The following is a 20402-nucleotide window of genomic DNA, read 5'->3' on the forward strand; positions in this document are numbered from 1 at the left end:
CTCTGGATCTCTGTACCCCTGTTTAAAGTTTGTGGTGACACTAAATAATCTACCTGTATAGGATAGATGAGACAACTCGTCCATGCCTCTAGAAACTGACTTTCATGAACACAGCCAAGTTTGCTTTTGCCATGCATGGGGTTAGCCACATTATATATTTGTGACTTCCAGTGTTTATTGTCAGTTATCAAGCTATATTGTACAATTCTTTCACTTAAAGATTGTTTTGTTTTCTGTTCCAATATGTAAGGTTATGTTGTAACCAACATATGATTTTATATTTTACCGTGGATGCCAATTCTGCTAGCCAGTATACACTCCATCCATCTCAGAATGGGGACATCCAAACGATGTTGGTTTTTGGTCCGTACCCCATGTGGCTGGAACTTTAAAGAACAAAATTAAAATTCTCTTTATAAGCTGTTTTCCTATGATGTCATTTGCCTGCTGAGTAGCTGTTTGTGTGTTTGTGTTTCGCCCAGTGTTGTATTTCACGGTAGGAACTTGGGGTCGGACAAAAGGATCCTCTGAGCTGACACAATTAAGAAATACAGTTTTCCTAAGAAATAATTTTCCTTCAAAATAGAATGACAGGATTTAGTCCTATTCAAATGCCTGTTCAAATATTTGCTTATTGTTTTTCTGACACATAAGGGTTTGCGGGTCCATTGTAGTGATAAAATTACTAGTTACAAACCCCTTTTCTCTGTCTCTAATCTGATTTTTTAAAAAAATCTATACACTTTAGTGTTCTCAAGTGATGGGAAAACACTTTAGACTTCTCTATCAGACTATACCTAAAAATACATTTCCCAAACATCAAACAATTTTCTTTCCTCCCTTGTGTGTTATTTCTCCTTTCTAGAATGTCTCCCTCCCACCCACGCAGGCTAAGAGTCTTACTGGTTTTCAAAGCTTAACTTAGATTTCACGTCCTTTGAGAAGCCTCTCTCTAGATTTTTCTACACCTTAAATTTTTGAGGTGTTCATTATGTCATCTACTTTTTATTTTTGATGCAGGATTTATATATGTGAGTGTCATTTCTTGAGCTGGATTAGACACTCCCTGAGGCTGGGGACCATCTCTTGTTTTCCTATGTGATTTCCTACTATTGCCTGCAGAGCGCTAGGAGCAGAACATAAATCTAGTTGAATTGAATTTCAGAAAACTCAGGGAAGGGAAATGTGTCCAGGAAAGCAGGTTTAGGGGATCATTACTTTTCTTTAAAAACAGACAAAAAACATGGGCTCTTTGGAGTCGCTGCAGTCGTGTTCCTGGGTGCTGCTACAGTTCCTCACACAAATATTCCAAGTCTAACTTGAGCATCTGTCATGACAAACATTTTCATATCCTCCGGTGGGATCTTTGTGCAGGGAAGGGACTGTGCAGGAGAGGCTGTGATGGCCGGCCCAGGCACGGGGCCAGGCCGGGAACCTGCACTTTCTAAGAGCTGGCCAGGCACATTTGGAAGCTCTCCTTGGTGTCAACACAAGGGACGCATTATTTGATTTAGTCCATTTTTCTACTATTTTTTTTTGCCAGAAAAAAAGAGAATCCTTGCCTATTTTAGGATAGATTTATCAGCTTTTAGTTGAGACCCACCATTTGGTTTCAAGATACATGCATCTTCTACTTCCCACATCCCTCCCAACTAATCTGGGAGGTCAATGCTGAAGGACTGGGTTTGACTTAAAAAAAAAAAAATCCCGGTATACAGTTAGCTGAACCAGTTCCCTCCACCTTGCAAAGCCCTACTGTATGCAATGGAATCATCCAGTTTTTTCCAAAGGATATTTGACATTAAAATTCTAAGCTGTGCTATGCATTTGAGCTTCCCATCAGTGATTTGTGTTTTTTAAACACAATCCGGACACTTATTTATTTATTTATTTGCTAATTAGGTAGTGAAGAATTAAGTATATCCAAAGAGAGGTCTGGTCTTTGCTCCTCTAAAGGCAACATCTAAAACCTTGGAATTTCTAGGATGATGGGAGAATCCTTGCTGTTCATGCAGGGATCTCATGGTAGGCCAGGAGATAGTCTGTGCTAACAAGATGACTCAGGGTAGAGGCTCGTGGCCACACCGAAAAGACCAAGCATGTGGTTAGAAGCTTGAGACTTTGAGGCAGGTGATTTCAGCCTGACCTCCAGGGAGGGGAGAGGGGCTGGAAACTGAGTTCAACCAAGAGGGCAGTGGTTGAGTCAGCCTTGCCTACGTGATGGAGTGTCAGCAAAAACCGTGAACGCTGAAGCTTGGGGAGCTTCCTGATTGGCGAAACTCTGTGCAGATTGCTGTACATCACTGCGGGGCGGGTCACCTGGCCTGGAGGATGATGACAGCTTTGGGTTTGGAAGTTCCCCAGACCTCACTCTTGGCTTCTTTTTTATTTATTTATTTATTTATTTATTTATCTATTTATTTATTAAAATATATTTTATTGATTATACCATTACAGTTGTTCTATTCCCCCCTTCATTCCCCTCCACCCTGCACACCCCCTCCCTGACTCTGCTTCTCTTCTTTAACCTGGTTCTAATTTGTATTCGTCTGTTTTAATAAAACCATAGTCATAGGTACAGCATTTTCCTGAGAGTTCTGTGAGTCATTCAAGTAAATTATCAAAACTGAGAGTGGATGTGAAAATCCTTGAATTTGTAGTCAGCCGGTGTGAATTTAGGGTGGCCCTGGAGACCTCCAAACTTGTGACCGCTGCCTGAGGCAGGAGCAGTCTTGAGAAAGCTGCATCTTCAGTTCATGCAGTTTGCCCTCTCATTGTAGTAATCTATCAAGAAACAGAAAATTACAGGAAACAGAAGAAGGATAGAAAACAAAAATATTTATGACAAACAATGAAACTCAGGTGAGTGAAAAGAAGTTCTTTTTATCCTTTTTCTCCTAAAACAAAGTTGGGTGAAGATAGGAAGGTATTTTTTTTCTGTGTTTCTTCTGTGGCATCTTAAAGCTTAACATTCTTGAAAGAATGATCTGATTTTTCTAGGAGAAGGAAGTATTTCACATCCTTTCGATACTTAGGGTCAGAGGTGTGGGAGTCCTGAGTTGGCAAAGGTGGAATGACTGTGAAATCATTTCACATCTCCTCTCATGATGGAGTTAATTGGGCTTCTGTTTTGTTTTTTTTTTAATGGAAATGCCATGGGTGTCACAGGATCAGCAGCCTCTTTAACAAACCGAATACTCAACAAGAGAGGGCGAGCTGGATTCAGAGAGAACATTGAAAGAGAAGTCGGAGGTTGAAGGGTGAGTGGGGCAGACCTTTTTCCTGATTTGTCTTCTCTCCTGTCAATTTCCAGAGAAACTTGTTTCCCTTTTATTCTTATCCTTGCCCTCCACAAAACAGGGCTCTTCACACTTTGCTCTTCTTTCCCTTCCCACCACGCATGCAACTCTAATTCTCCATTTGTTGATGCTCTATAATGGTGGAACAGTGGACAGGGATATTTACTTGTTTTTTGTATGGCGAAAGTCTTTAACCTAGAGGTCAAACTTGGAGGGTGGAATTTCATACCTCACTGGAGGTCAAGCTGTAGATTCAGAGGCCTGAGATTTGATCTGTGGAAGTCTCCTATCCAATCTGATTTCCATTCTACTCACCCTAACACTGCCTTTCCGTGATGACCTCAGGGTTTGGAAGGTGGGGCTGTTATTCCCCTTTGAGCTAAGTTTTAAAAAGTAAACTATTGTTTCACTTAGCATAATGCTCTCCAGATCCATCCATGTTGTTGCAAAGGGTATAAATAAGCTGGGAGGTGAGGGAAAAATACCAGAAAATCTCACCTTTAACGACATGATCAACAAAAGAAAAAAGTAAACAAAACGTAACCAGAAACACTGAAATTAAGAACAATCTAACAATAGCCAGAGGGGAGGGGGAGGGGACAGTGGGGAGAAGGGTTTTCAGGAACTACTATAAAGGACACATGACCCTGGCTGGTGTAGCTCAGTGGATTGAGCGCAGCAGGCCTGTGAACCACACAATCACGGTTCACTTCCCAGTCAGGGCACATGCCTGGGTTGCAGGCCAGTTCCTGGCAGGGGACACACAATACATTGTGTGTCCTTGGCAGAGGCAACCATACATTGATATTTCTCTCCCTTTCTCCTTCCCTTCCCAAATAAATAAAAATCTTTAAAAACTTAAAAAAAAAAGGACACATGGACAAAACCAAGGGGGAGGGTGGAAACAAGGGAGGGAGGGGGTTTGGCTGGGGTAGGGGGCAGGGGTAGGGAGAAAATGCAGACAACTGTAATTGAACAATAATAAAATTTAAAAAAAGTAAACTATTGTTGCCAGTTGCATAAGAGGATGTTACTTGAGAGCCCCTTAGAAGCATTGAATTTAGGAAGTTAATAAGTGATCCGTGAATCACTTTGGCTCTCAGCAGTAGAATTTGGAGGTGCTTCTGGAGAGTGTGACCTTGAGTAAGTCCTTGAGAAAAGGTGGCTGGAGGCCATAGCTAACTAAATTGAGACTGAGTGCAATCAGGCTAGGACAGATAGGAACCAGGCTTTGAGGCAGCAGTTCCTCTTGTGGGAATACAGAGAAGGGTGTTTTTTTCCCCCGTGCAAATAGCTGTGAAGTTCCTTTATGTACATGAAGAGGATAGTGATTTAGAAATTCTTTAAAGACATTTTAAGATCTAACAATGTTATTATTTTTAGCCTAGGAATAAGGTTAGGAATAGGAGAGAGAACCACCAAGCAATGAAAAATTTGCATGGGCTCAGGCTACTTAGGAAGAACCAATTTTATCCCCTGTAAACAAAACCAAACATAATTATTCTGCAGCATAGAACATGCAAATGTCAGTTCACTCATGAACTTCTAGTAAAAATGTTTGGGACAGGTTCTTTCAACCTGGAGACTCCTATATATATAGGCATCAGGAAATTCTTTGTGTTATATCTTTGATTGTTTTCTTTCTTTCTGATCTTTCTGTGCTTGATTCTTGGAACTTCTGGATTTTTTTTCTATTTTTTAATCTCTTTGTTTTACATTTGGAGATATTACCTCAATTTTTTCTTCTAATGGGTTTTCAAAATTTTGTCTTTATGTTATATGACATTTTGTTCTTTGTTCATCAATGCCTTATTTGGACATTTTTATAGGTTTTAATTATTTGAAATTGATTGTCAGTTAAGTACAATGAAAGGAATAATCATAAACAAAAATAATGTAGTATACATAATCTTTTAAAAATTATTTTGTTGTTCAATTACAGTTGTCTGCATATCCCCCTATCACTCCCTCCCCCCCAGCCAAACCCACCTCCCTCCCTTGCTTCTACCCTCCCCCTTGGCAGGACCCATAATCTTAACACACATATGCATAAACACATAAACACGAAGGAAATAAAGGATAAATCTTTCTCTTTTGATTTCACATTTTCATAGCTGCCTGTGTTTTTTCTGGGCATTCTAGAAACACCTGCATCGGTATCTTTGTGATAGTGTATTTTGAGTGTGTTTGAAATCTTCTGCTCCCTGCATTGTCTTTTTTCTTTTGAGTTTCTTTTTCTTGTTTGTTTGTTTTGACCTCTGTCTTTTATTTTAGAGGTTTCTTTGATGTGGTTTTCCATTTTATTTAGGAGGGAAGTGCTAAAAATATGATTGGAAGATGTGCATGAGGGAGGGGGGATTGCACAGTGATGAGGAATCACAGGGGGACTTAGCTGTTTCATTGGAGGACTGTCCCCATCCATGGTTCTTTCTTCTTGGACTCGGCAGTTTCTGCAGAACAATCTTCTGTATTTTCTCTAATTTGGAGATACAAGCTTAGTGGCCAGAGTGCCAGGAACTGGGGGTGGGGTCATCTCTTACCATTTAGAATGCTAATTTTCTTTTAATCCCCACTTTCTGTAGTCCCTACCCCGCCCCCCCCGCCCCCCCCAATTTAACAGATTACCGAGGTATAATGAGCATACACCCTTTCCTCTTAGCTCGGTGACTCACCCCACCCTCTGCTGTGCAGGCATCTCTTTTCTTCTGTCCTGGAGGAATCTTTAGAGGTTCAAGTCTGTCTTCCTGTGGTCTGCAGCACAAACCAGATTGCCTTTTGGTTTAGACTCAGCCTTTATGATCTGCTAAGTCATTTACCACTGCTCATCTATTTTCTACAATTTAAATATTGATAACATTTTAATGGAATTTGAGGAGGAGAGGAGAAAGTGCATACGTTCAGTCTGTCAGGTTTAACCATAAGCCCTATCCATTGTCTTTTACCAGCATTAATATTGTCAATTCCTGTTACTTAGATATGGGATCCTTGAATTGTTTAGGGGCTAAAGGTCAGCAATAAAGGATATATATGTATGTGTGCATCCTTGTGTTTCTTTGAGTATGTTTGAGGCTACATGTGGTAGTGTGTGTAAGTATTGGTTAAAATGAGAGCAAGCCTGTTAGCTGAAGAGCTATAAATGAATAGGCCTGGAGTGGTGAATTATTGGGAGAAGGGCTGAAAAGAGGAGGAAAGAAAACCTGCAAGTTGTAGAGTTATATTTACCTCAATGAACGACTTCCTTCTTCTTCTTCTATTTTTTCTTTTGTTTTAACCTGGCCCTTCAGCTCATCTCTTTAAACCAGAAACCCTGGAAGCAGGGTTGAACTCAGGTAGAGTGTGAGGTTTAACTTTCTTCCCTCCCTCATACCTTATTAGCTTTTGCTGCTGCTTCACTCAGTTATGTTGGGCTGAGAGCTCTCTGATTGCTGAAACTTCCGCTTTGTTCTTACCTTCCATGTAGTGCCCTCTGCTTCTTTGCCCTCTTTGCACAGAATCTAAAGATTGGAATATCTTCTTTACATGAATTTGGTATCTCATTTAATTTCTGTACTACTTTATGAGGCAGGTCTAGTTTTTCCCATGTGATGGATGGAGAAATCAACACTTGGAGGGGTGTAGTCTCTTTCCCACAATTACACAGAGAGCAGGGAACAAAACTGTGATTTGAACTCAGCTGCTCTGGTTTTAAAGTCCATGTATTTACCAACACATTTCTCTGTCTCGGTGTATTTAATTACATGAGTATTCACTGATAATTCTACATGAAAACTGTTATATACAACAGGGATGGATTAAAATCAATCTGATAATCACATATTGGCATTTGATTGTGTACATACAATATAAATCTTTACTGAGGTAAAAGTGCTGCTCTTAAGAAGGAAGGCATAGTCCCTGCCTTTAAAGAACCTGCCCTCTGGAATAATGCCACCCCTCAGTGTCTATGTCCTGGTATAGGTGAAGGCAAGGCTTGGGGACTTTGAGCATGGTGTCAAGTAATGGTTTAAATAATAACTGGGTGACCAAGAGCCAAACCTCTTTTGGTCTCACAGGTATGAAGGTCAAGTTATAAAATAGAAAAGGAGGGTTCACTGCAACCTCCGATATAAGTAATGCAAGCATCATTTTATGTTAAATAAAAGGAAAATGAAGACTGTGAGGTGGAGAGGCTTGTCCAAGGTCACATCACTAGAATCCAGTCTGAAAGTCAGCCCAGCACTTCCTCTCTTCTCACTGACGTTCTTTTTAGTCTTGCATATTTTTCAAAGATGTCACAGAACTCTTATGAGGTAGGTAGAGTGCGTAATATTCCCGCTTGGTAGATGGAGAAACTGATGTGAAGAGTGAAGTTTAAGAATGCTTTTAATAAATGCTGCTTTAGGATAGGTATGAATGGAACTCCTGGTTTCTGAGCAATTTGGGCACATAGGATGGGAGGACAGGGATGAAGATACAGAGAGGGAAAACCTGCAGTTACTGAGTATGCCAGAGAGCCAGGGGCTGTGCAAGGGGTTGCATATGATCTTGTCTAATCTTCAAAGCAGTACTCTGAAGTTGGTGTTTTTATCTTCGTTGTACAGATGAAGCTCAGAGAGGCTTTGAATCTTTCCAACTGTCACACAGACCATCTGGCTATCACTAAATGGGGTCGTGTTTCATGTAACACCTGACGAAGTTGATGTTTGGTCCAGGAATGTATAATTTTAGAGCCCACAAGAGTATGTGTTGTTAACCTTTTCCTCATTGTCTAGGATGAATCATTGAAATTTCTGGGGCTTCTTTGAGCTGAAGCCCTCGATAAGCTTTTCTGCAATCACTTCACAAAGATTCCTCTAATTTAGAGAGTACGCTCGTGTCTTTTTCTTGCTGTTTTGGGAGATGGATAAATAATGTGTTTGAGGGGATGTTTCTTCAGTGGCCACTTTAATAAAGGTTTTTCTTGTTTCCTTTCTTCTGAGTCCATAGACAGTATTTTTAATTGCCCTGCCTTTCCCTTGTGAGTTATAAAGGCTGTGCTATGAAAGTTACACATATTAAAAAATTTATTCATTTGCTAAAATTTCTACCTCAGAATATATTCTGTTGGTTGGATATACACAAAAGTACTATGAATAAAAGATTTAAATAGAAAACATGTTTGATATGAAAATTCAATAGTTAAGAGGCCCACAGAATTTTCTGGATGTCTGTGTGAAAAGCTAGCAGTTCAGTTGGATAAGTATTGCTTCGTCTACAATAATATGAGCCACATGGGAGGCATGAAGTGGAAGAAAGAGACCCTCGGCTGTGCAGGGGCGAGAGTGTGGTGGCACTGACTTTATAATTAGGAAAAAACTAAATATGAGGCTATACCAACACACATCTTTCCTGTTTTGAATTATCTTTTTATTTAAAGTAACTTTTTCTTTTGATTATGATGCTATTTTCTTTTCCCAGGGAGTTCAGACACGTTGCTTAGAAGGTGACCTCTGGGGAACGTTTTCTGGACATGAGGTTTATGGTCTGTGAATTCCAGGCCCATTTCTGGAAGCACACACTGGCTGTTATCACAGACGAGGTGAATGAGTCGCTGCCCCCTCTGGACCAGTAACTCTTTCTGAGATCCAAGTGGAAGTTAGTTCTACCCCCTCTCACGCTTCACAAAGCCGACCAAACACATTCTTCAGCTTATCCTATTAGAAACACCTTCCAATGGACTCATGCTCTTGTTTCTTCTGCTTCATAAAAACGATATATTTCCACATCTATTTTCACTATTCTAAGTCTTCTTTCTCAGTGTCCTGAAATGACAGCTAGTTCTGGATTTGCCTAAGTGTTTTTGTTTCTTATTTTTTTTCTTTTAGAAATACACCAGGCACATTTTAACATATGGACATTAATTGATACTCTGCCCAGGAATTGGTTTGGCACTAGGAGAAATACAAAGTGAAACCATGATGTGTATTAGAGTGAAGATATGAATATACTCTCATAGTCAGGGGGAAAACAAGGACTAAGTACAATCGATACTCATGCCTGCAATTAGCAGATGCTCAAAAGCATTTTTTGTTTGGGTAATTGAGAGAAGATGATGATCCAAGAGTCTGAAGTAAACAGAAAAAGACTCAGGGAGGAGGCAGGACTTAAGGTGGATGTTGGAACATCAGCCACAGGTAGACAGGTAAGAGGGAAATCCTGCCCACCATGGGGGAACGTTGTGCAAAATGAGTTGAGCAGCAGCTTTATTTGTGAGCAGGCAAGTGAGAAGCTCTGTCTGAACCAATTAGAGTGTCATCTTGCAGAGAAATGAGGAGCCATTCTTCAAATCCCATACATTCCTGCTTCTCTCCAGCTACATCACTCCATCCCTTGTTACTCGTTTGTTAGCCTTTCTAGGCTGTGGGGAATTCCCTCTTCACTTCATGTATCCTATATGAAATAGGGGCAGAGACACACTTGTTTAAAAATAGCAATATAGAAATAGAGGAGGTGTTTTGGGGTCCTACAGGGTGTGTGTGTGCTATTCATAGAGAGAAAGTGTATAATCCTTAAGCCTCAGCACCAAATACTGGGTAGCTTGTGTCAGCATTTTCTTGGCATGAGTTTCCTAACTGCAGAGTCTTGCGTTGTATTTCAAAATTATGCAAAGAGGATTCTTAGCAACATAACAGAGCTGTTTAGTTATTCCTTTATTGGGGAATAGATTAGATGGTTATAAAGTTAAATAAAACCCAGAAAGTTCATATTGCGTTTTCTTAAAATCCTTTGTCAAAACAAATAGCCTTGAAATGAACATAAAAATTTAAATGGCATTGACTCTAATGAAACAACATGGAGCCTAATGAAGTTGAAGTGCTCTGAGAGTATCTGCTTTTATCTTATTGGAATGTTTATATCGTGCATGTCTCCTAATCACACTGTGATAATGTCATTTGGAAAAATGCTTTAGGAAAGATTACTAATAAAAACCAAAATTGACATAGCACGAAGTTAACAGTGCACAGTCTCCCCAGTAGTCAGACTAAGTCAGGTGTCTAGGGTAGAGGGCACTGGGTGGGAAGAACACGACTACAGGTGACACCCACCTGGTATTTGGGTATGTGAATATTTGGTGGATAAGAGGGTTCTCAACTATACATTGGGACAGCACCTCAAACTCTATGTGTTAGAAGGCAAAGTCTTGCAGGTTCTTGGGAACCAGCTTTCTATCCACAGTTCCTTATTTTTTATGAATGAGTAGTCATTCTTTCAGGCATCCAGGGTTGAAGCTTTGAGTTATCCTTGGTTGTTTTTTCTTTCCTTCCATGTCCCAAAGTTACTAAATTTTTATCAATTCTTCTCTCAGTATCTCCAGAATCCTGGCCATTCATTCCATAGTTACAGCAATCAGTTCAACTTATTTTCTTGATCCTTGTCACTGGACTAGAGCTCTCTTTCACTTCCGGCTCACCATCTTCCACCTTATGCTGCCTCAGCTCATCACATAAATCATCCTAAAGCTCCTGTCATTGTGTCATTCACCTGAGTACTGCCCCACAGCATAATCCTGATAGTCAAGGACCTTTACCACCCAGTTCTAACTGGTTTCTCCAACTCCATCTTTTGATAGTGCCTTAGATGAACATGTGACCACTGCTACTACTAGACTGGTATTGCTCATTTTTCTCTTAACTGGTTTGTTCCTTCTCCATTCCCTTGTTTGTCCCCCTATTTATGATGCTTCTTTTGTTCCTCGTTACTTATGTAATTTCTTGCAAGGTAATGACTTGTAACTTTTTTAGTCACCCCTTTCAGAATCTGATGAAGGCCATGAAACTTCATCCCAGAAAAGTGTATATCCAAAGGGTTCATTAGCTCCTGCAGCTCCATTCATGTACCCCTTAAGAGAACGTTGACTTAAATTAAGAATCATTGCTCAAGATCAAGTTGAAATTTCCAATCCTTCACCAGGCCTTCCTAAATCACTGTGGTTAATGGTGAGAACTCCTGCGTCCTTCCTCTCTCACCTAACTCCACTGAAACTGTATATTGTTTGTTTGTTTTTTCTATGCACATGCTCTGTATTTTCAAATAAACTCAAAACCACATAACTCTTGGAATTGTATATAACTCAGTGTATGTTGTTTTGATTGGACAAAGCATATAATTAGATACATGAGGGCATCCCAATAAGCAGTTTTTTCTTCTTCCATGTTTGTTGCTGTAGAACACATTTGGCAGAGGCCTCTGATGTCCACTGACTCAGTCACAAACTGAGGGCCTTGGAAGGCCTCTTGATCTGAGTAAGTTTGCTGCAGTTGTTGCCAGAGTGGTCACTGGCTGAAACTCCTGAACTAGAAGAAATGAGGAATACTGTAGGTGTATAATATTTAAGGGCATTTTGGGATACAGTAAAGGGATTGGCATTTAGTACAAGATCTCAGCAACATTGGGAAGATAATGTGTTCCTCCTTGGTGTCCTTTCCTCTCCTCTCAGGGCCCCCTTTACCCTGACATTATATGCCTCAGGTATTTCCCTTCCTAACCTGAATTTGTACTCAGCAAAATCTCTACACTATAAATTATTTGGACCATAGTCTGAATGGCAGCCTCCCTATTCTTTATTCCAGCATTAGTTATAGTTAGAGTTATTTCTAATTATGGCATGAGTTTTATTTCTAATTATGGCAAAAGTTACAAGTTTTACTAGAAAACTTCATTTTCTAGTAAAGAGTCTAGGCATCTAATAATATGAAAAGAATTTAGGGTGCTAATGACTTATACCTAAAATCACACCATGCAATTTAATATGCACACCATCCTTCCCCCCCGAAACACTAACACACACACACACGTGTGCACACATGGCTGGAACTGGTTTCTGTATATGAATCTATAAAATCCTAATAACATTAGTTATTAACTAAGGAAATCTTCATTTTCCATGTTCCCCAGATAATCTGAGCCACTGATGCTTTACTGTACTCTCATTGTGCTTCCCAGTAGAAAAAGAATATGTCATAAAGAAGTGATAAGGAATTGGGTGAGTGACACACTGTAGATTCAAGACCAAGAGTTGTATAGGAATAACAGCTGTGGGGGTGCTTGAGTTATAAAGCCCAACAGCAGCAAAGGCCATATGTATATTATAGGTAGTTAGAGCAGTGTCCTCAGACTAGCCTAGGTGATAGGGTGCCTGGACAAGTTTGTGCTTTTTACATACATCATGCTCTTGGTGGAATGCCATAAAATGTTGATATGTTTTTATCCCAGTAGGCAAACAAGAAGCATGTTGCTAGCTTATATTATACAATATATGTGCAATAAAAGTTCCCTATCAAAAGCACACTTCCACCAATACAAAATGAAGCACAATACCTCAGTGGAGAGGAGAGGGAGGAAGATTTCTCTGGCCTGCTGACATACAGGGAGAAGGTCTGCAGATAGCAGGCATTCTTCAAACTCTTCAGAGCAGAGGCCCTGAGTAGAGGGCTGATGGTCAAGTCAGTGGCCAAGGCCAACTGAGGACAAAGGGCCCTTTTAAAAATTTTTTTGTAAATCTACAAAAGTGTCCTGGTTCTAATTCAAACAAGGAAAGGAGGGGGTCTCCTGAATAACTGTGACTAGATTTCCTGCTCACCAGGTGAGACTGAACACAATTTAATTTGATTTACACAGTAAAGAAATGTGATGTTTCTTGCACTCAAGTGCCATGGAACAATTTGTATCATTATAGGATTTTAGTTTTTATTTTAAAGTTGGGAATGCCTTTGGGAAAGGCATTCTCAGGAATGCCTTTGTAAAGTCTCGAGTTTAAGAATTTTTCCTACCAGGCAGCTGACTTGGGACGATGGGGTGGGAGCAGGGATGGAGGGACTGCCTTCCACCACTGCCGAGTTTCCGTGGAACTGGGGAAGTGCCAGGGCAGCAAGACAGGACTCCAGTCAAAGGCTAGATGGAACCCTGTCACAGAGGAAGTGCCCTGGAGGGTTTGCCCCTTGTCCATAAGCAAGGTCCTTCGAACTAACATTAAGATTTAATATGTTCAGCAGTCAGCCATGATGGAAGTGTAGGTAGAAACACTTTGCTTCCTCGCACAACCAAAAGAAGTATAACAAATAATCTAAAAACAAAAAAAACAACAACCAGAACTGCCAGAAATTCAAACTGCATGCAAGTCCAACAACCAAAGAGTAAAGAAACATTCATCCAGACTGGTAGGAGGAGTGGAGAGGGGCAGCGGGGGCAAGAGGAAGTGGCAAGACAGCAGCTGGTGGACAGGTTGGTCCCACATTCCTGCACCAGTAAACTGGGAAGTACAGTTGGGGAGTGAGACAGACCGTGGAACCCAGGGTTTCAGTGTGGGAAACTGAAGACTCAAAACCCCTGGCTGTAAAAACTCTGTGGGGGTTGCGGCAGTGGGGGAAACTCCCAGTCTCACTGGGGTCTGTTGGAGAGACCACAGGGTCCTAGAATATACACAAACCTATCTACCTGTGAACCAGCACCTGAAAGGGCACAATCCGCTTGTGGGAAGCAAGGGAAGTGCTGGAAAGTGGAGTGAGAGCTGAGCAAGTGGTATTGTTCCCTCTCTCACCCCTCCCCCGCATACAGCGCCACAACACAGTGAAGAGGGTTGCTGCACCCTTAGGCGAATACCTAAGGCTTCACCCTTTACAATGGAATAGGAGACAAAAAATATGGCCCAAATGAAAGAGCAGATCAAAACTTTAGAAAAAGAAGTAAGCAATGAGGAGATAGGCAAGCTATCATATACAGAGTTTTAAACACTGGTAATCAGGATGCTCACGGAAATGATGGAGTTTAGTTGCAAAATGAAGGCTACACCAAGTGAAATAAAGGGAAATATACAGGGAAGCAACAGAGGCAGGAAGGAAACCAGGACTCAAATCAATGGTTTGGACCAGAAGGAAGAAATAAGTATTTAATCAGGACAGAATAAAGAAATAACAATTCAAAAAAATGAGGAGAGGCTTAGGAACCTCTGGAGCAACTTTAAACACTCCAGAATCCAAATTATAGGGGTGCCAGAAGGAGAAGAGGAACAGCAAGAAATTGAAAACTTATTTGAACAAATAATGAAGGAAAACTTCCCCAGTCTGAAGAAGGAAATAGACTTCCAGAAAGTCTAGGAAGCCCAGAGAGTCCCAAAGAAGTTGGACCTAAAGAGGAGCACACCAACGCACATCATAATTACATTAACCAAGATTAAAAATAAGAAGAGAATCTTAAAAGCACCAAGATGGAAGGAGAAAGTTACCTACAAAGGAGTTCCCATAAGACTGTCAGCTGATTTCTCAAAAGAGACCTTACAGGTAAGAAGGGGCTGAAAAGAAGTATCTGAAATCATGAAAGGCAAGGACCAGCATCCAAGATTACTCTGTCCAGCAAAGTAATCATTTAGGGTGGAAGGGCAGATAAAGTCCTTTCCAAATGAGGTCAAGTTAAAGGAGTTCATCATCACCAAGCCCTTATTATATGAAATGTCAAAGGGACTTATCTAAGAAATAGAAGAAGATCAAACACTATGAATAGTAAAATGACAACAAACTTGCAACTATCAACAAATGAACCTAAAAAACAAACAAACAAAAAAACTAAGCAAACAACTAGAACAGGAACAGAATCACAAAAATGGAGATCACATGAAGGGTTATTAGTGGGGAAGGGGAGGATGGGAGCAAAAGGTACAGGGAATAAAAATCATAATAAGTAGGAACAAAATAGACAGGGGGAGGTTAAGAATAGTATGGGAAATTGAGAAGCAAAAGAATTTATGTGCACAACTCATGGACATGAACTAAGGGGAGGAATGCTGGAGATGGGTAAGGTGCAGGCAGGAGGCAGATAAAGGGGATAAATAAATTGGGACAACTGTAGTAACAAAATCACAAAATTTACTAAAAATAAAAATAAGTACATTAGGGAAAAGAATTTCTCCTACCACTGTGTTGGAATTTGACTGAAGTGCACACCCTACTGTTAAGCTTCTGGTGTGCACAAGCCGCCCTCTGGGTGTGCTAACTAGCACACGGGAATAATGCTCAGGGCTTAGAAAATGACGAAGAAACACTTAGGTCATTTCTTTCCTATGAATTGAAAAAAGATCATCATAGATCAAGTTCAGGTGAGGAATATCTGGGTTCAACTCCCACTGGGTGACACAAAAGGTGAGATATATAAAGACAGAGCAGCATTCCTCAAATTTTACTGTGCATGTGAATCACCCAAAGAAGTTGTTAACATGCAGATTTTGACTCAATAGGTCTTGAGTGGTGCCTGAGAATCTGCATTTCCCAGAGGAAACAGTGCTGGGGATCCATGGACTGTACTTGGATAGTGTTTATCTTAATTTCTGCTCCACCTCTACCTCAGACTTCCTCTCTGATCTTTAAGAGTTATTTAACCTTTCTAGATCTTACCTTGCTTAGTGTAAAGAAAAAGAATTAACTTGTATGTTCTTGATAAGCACATTTTTTTATGCCAGTGTCGCCCCTTCCTGATAGCCCCTTGATTTCCTTTTGAAGAATTTACTCTGCTATTTTGTGTGCAGTTGTGATAGGTAGGTAAGCCTCAGGATTCTCTGTCCAATTATGGAAGCTGATGGAGACCCTCTGGGTTAAGTTCTCATGACCTTCCTCTTGCAACCTAAGAACAGTAAGAGGCAGGTTTCTCTGTCCTAGGACCTCAAATCTTGAATAGAGTGAACCTAGGGTAGAGCAACTGTTGAAATTTGTCCTTCCAGCTGTGGGAACAGGACTCACCTGTTAGTGAGACATTCTGGAGCCTGCTCATACCTGTCTGTTTCAAGCTTGGTTATTTGGTCTTCCCTTCCGTCTGTGAGCAGACCATCATTTTCCAGAATATTCCTTTTTCCTTAAGTTACCCAAAGGCCATTTCTGTTGCTTTCAACCAGAGGCTACAATAGTTCTCTAAGCTTCTTCTGACAAGAGCATTGCAAATGCAAGACCTGAGCAGCTTGTGGATGGGTTTGCCCACTGTTTGCTGTAAGAAAAGGAAAGGTACAAGAGTATTTTTCTTGAGGAAGGTCAATTGCATTGAAGTCTTGCACGTGGAGTTGGGTGTAGGTTATTGGTGCTGGTGAGGGATTTAGGTTATTTTCCAGCAGATTGGTCAGTGTAGTAATGTGATCAGGTTATTTCCTTGAGAGTCATGGAGACTGAGATGCAACCTGTATTTCAGAAATAACAAGGCTCCCTATGAGGCTTCTTGGACCTACTTATACTTGGGAATGTCAGGAAAGATTTATACTTTGCTTTTTTTGACCCTACCCATCAGTGCTTGAAGTTTTTTCGAGGGCTCCAGAATTTCCTGTCCATAATTGGGAATAATGGCTAAAAGTAGTCAGAGAAGATTATGAAGAGGAAGACCACTGCTAAGAAGTAACAGAGCTCACAGCTCAATCACCTTTAATGACAGTGTGAAGAATGAAGACACCTGACATCTTGCCCTCATTACCAAGACTGTAACAAAAATAGGAAATGGCATATGTGTATGTCCCTTCTTCTAACTTATACCAGAGCAGCCAGCAGCTCATTAGCTAATTTAAGCCACTCTCTTCTTGATCTCAGGCTGTTGCTGCTGTGACCACTTCAGGTTGTTAGCGCCTACCAGGAATACACTTGCATTCCATGAGCTCATACTTCACTTTTGTTATTCCTATCCTACATCGGGATTTTCAGAAGCCAGCAAATACCATATTTTGCCATGTGTAAGGTGCCCCCATGTTTTTGTGCATATTATACACGGGATTATTATACCCATGGTATGTAATCATTATACCCGTGTATAACCACATCCTTATTTTTCCCTCAAAAATTTGGGCAAAAAAGTGCACATTATACAGGGCAAAATATGGTAACATTCTTCTATTCTCCTCCTGTTCTGAATCAGAAAGATGTAGTTCACATGCCTCCATGATTGAAGGCAGCTTACATTACTGGCCAGTAGGTGTTTCAGAGCCTCACCCAGTATGGCTGTAGGCCCTGTCCACCAGGGCACTACTTGTGCTAAGATTCTTCCTGGAGAGGAGCAGAATGTATATATGTATAGCCTGCAAAGATAAGGGGGAATGCAGTCGTTGTGATTCTGAGCTGAATTATGGTAGGGTCTTTTGTTCTATAGCCTTCAGTGACAAAAGAGATCGTTCCTTTTCCCTTTTTCATCACTTTTTTGTTATTAAATTGACCTATTTACTTCCTAGATTTTTTCTCCCTACTTCTCTTAGCCTCATCTTCCTTGCTACCCCTCCATATTTAGAATCCTAAGTGCACAAAAGCAAGTATCTACCCTGGATGTCATGTTACTAGCACTCCTGACTGCTGTTAACAGCACACGGCCAGCCTGCATGCTGAGGACTTACCAGCCATTCACATTGTGCAGCAGGACAATGGGCAGAACCATTTGCTGAGGAAGGTACTCGGTACTGCGCAGCTGGAGCTCCCTTGGTTGGGGGNTTTTTCATCACTTTTTGGTTATTAAATTGACCTATTTACTTCCTAGATTTTTTCTCCCTACTTCTCTTAGCCTCATCTTCCTTGCTACCCCTCCATATTTAGAATCCTAAGTGCACAAAAGCAAGTATCTACCCTGGATGTCATGTTACTAGCACTCCTGACTGCAACAGCACACAGCCAGCCTGCACGCTGAGGACTTACCAGCCATTCACATTGTGCAGCAGGACAATGGGCAGAACCATTTGCTGAGGAAGGTAGTCGGTACTGCGCAGCTGGAGCTCCCTTGGTTGGGGGTGGGGAAGGGCACAGTCCTACTTAGGTTCTTTAGTTCTCATAAGAGAATGTCTTTTATGAAAGAGACATGGGGAGAATGTGCCCCTGTGGTAGATTGTTAAAGGATTCAGAGCTTCCCCAAGATAATCTGTACTCCAGATTTCTGCCAGATAGGATGACCTTTACTCTGTTGTTTAGTTCTTATCAAAAGCTCAGTTGTGAGGAGTAAAACTCTTAGAGGATTTTTAGAAGGCTATCAATTCCTCCAGAAGCTGAAAATTTATCCCTAGATCAAACCAGACCATCAGAGAACTGTGTTCTTAGACCACACTTTTTTGGTTTCTTGTAAACTGCTTTTAGTGAGCTGGACTTTGGGGTGAAGCCATGAGGATGCCATAAAAAGAAGCCATGTTGCTTATTATACTTCTTGAGGGTGTTGCCAACTAATTTGTGCCACACCCATTCGGACCCATAGGAGACATTTTTTTCCAGACTTAGCTGATTGGAAAAGCTACCTTTCTCCTAAACAAATGCATATGAAAAATTTTATGTTTACTTTGATTCTTGTAATCAGTAATGCTTCCTTTTTAGCTTTGGCTACCATAATATTTCAGAGTGAACTTGTAACATTTAACCTTTGTATATGACATTTTGACATCCATTTTGGGGGTACCTTCAATTTGCTTATAGTTTCAACTATTATTCTACCATGTTCTTTGCTCTGATTCCTTTATCTGCTTTTTTCTTTACCAAAGAAAGCTGTTTGGTAAAGCTGTTTCAAACTCTCTTTAGTAAGGATAATTAGAATATCAGTGAATTAATTAATTAAAATAGTAAAAATGGAGTTATACTTCCTCCACAGAAGAGACTATTCTTAGCATTTGTCCACACAGTAATTTCTTACCTTGCCATCTCAGGTCCATTTCTGCCTGTGGCCCTCAGGCCTCTGATCTTGGCCTGCTTTGAAGCTTATTTGGTTCATTCTCCTCCTTAGGTTACCTCATCTCCACCCTACGCCACCACCAGTCTCTTCCCCAGGCCATCTCACAGTGTCCAATCCTATTGGTGACTCAAAAATCCACATCACTAAATTTCAAATCTCTGCCACAAACCCATAGGTTATATCATTTAAGAGCTCTAATTCTGAATCTGCATTTTTGCCTCCAATCTGTACCTTCTTATGTATCCCTGATATGGTGAATGAGGCCACTATCCTTCAAGATACCCTTATCAGAGAAATAGGAGCCATCTTAGACTTGTCTCTCCCTTCTGTTTTTCCATATCCGAGTCATCCCCAAATCCGATAGATTCTCCCTCTTAGATACACTGTGAATTCCAGCAGTCTTCTCCACCTGCAGCACTAGTTTAGCGCTCATTGTTTTTAGCCTAGACTGTGGCCATGCAGAGCACCACCTCCAGCCCATTCTCCACACAGCTCCCAAAGTCGTATTTCTGGAGAATAAACCTGATTATAATAGCTACTTAAAAACCTCCAACAGAATCCCCATTCTGGGGAAATAAAGTTAAAACTTTGACGCAGTATATAAAAACGGTACCATAGGTTGTGAAGAAAAGGATGGTCTACGGCACCAATCTCATTTCCTGCCATTCCTTTCTTTACAATCTTTACACTAATGTTTGACTGTTTGGGATCATTCCCTTGGTTTTCTTTTAAGGGTCGACATACTAGTGCTAGCTTTACATAAAGGCAAGTTGGTAGTTCACTCATAATGATACAGGGTGCAGCCAAGGGAGGCCCCAGAAAAGATTTGGAATGGTGTCCAGAACTCAAGGTGTACAGGAATATTGGAGGAAATATTGAGATGTCCTCACNGAGAATAAACCTGATTATAATAGCTACTTAAAAACCTCCAACAGAATCCCCATTCTGGGGAAATAAAGTTAAAACTTTGACGCAGTATATAAAAACGGTACCATAGGTTGTGAAGAAAAGGATGGTCTATGGCACCAATCTCATTTCCTGCCATTCCTTTCTTTACAATCTTTACACTAATGTTTGACTGTTTGGGATCATTCCTTTGGTTTTCTTTTAAGGGTCGACATACTAGTGCTAGCTTTACATAAAGGCAAGTTGGTAGTTCACTCATAATGGGATTGAGGGGCAAGGAGTCCCCCGACCCCATTTTCTACCAAGATGCTTAAGACTTTCCGGAGCAATAGTAGTTTAATTCTTCATTAGCCTAACTATTCTGTTTAAGGTAAATCAATTACATCAATTATGCACTTGCCTAAAGGTGTGGGACCAAAAAATAGATACATTTCAATGAGAGAAGAGGAGGGGAAGGGAAATTTCTGACCATGAGGTTCTGGGCAACTCCATCATGTCTCCTAATTGAGGTTGCCTAGTATAACA

This window comes from Sturnira hondurensis, unplaced genomic scaffold (genome assembly GCF_014824575.4).
Source record: "Sturnira hondurensis isolate 20B ecotype Veracruz unplaced genomic scaffold, ASM1482457v3 Scaffold0006413, whole genome shotgun sequence".
NCBI classification, from domain to species: Eukaryota; Metazoa; Chordata; class Mammalia; order Chiroptera; family Phyllostomidae; genus Sturnira; species Sturnira hondurensis.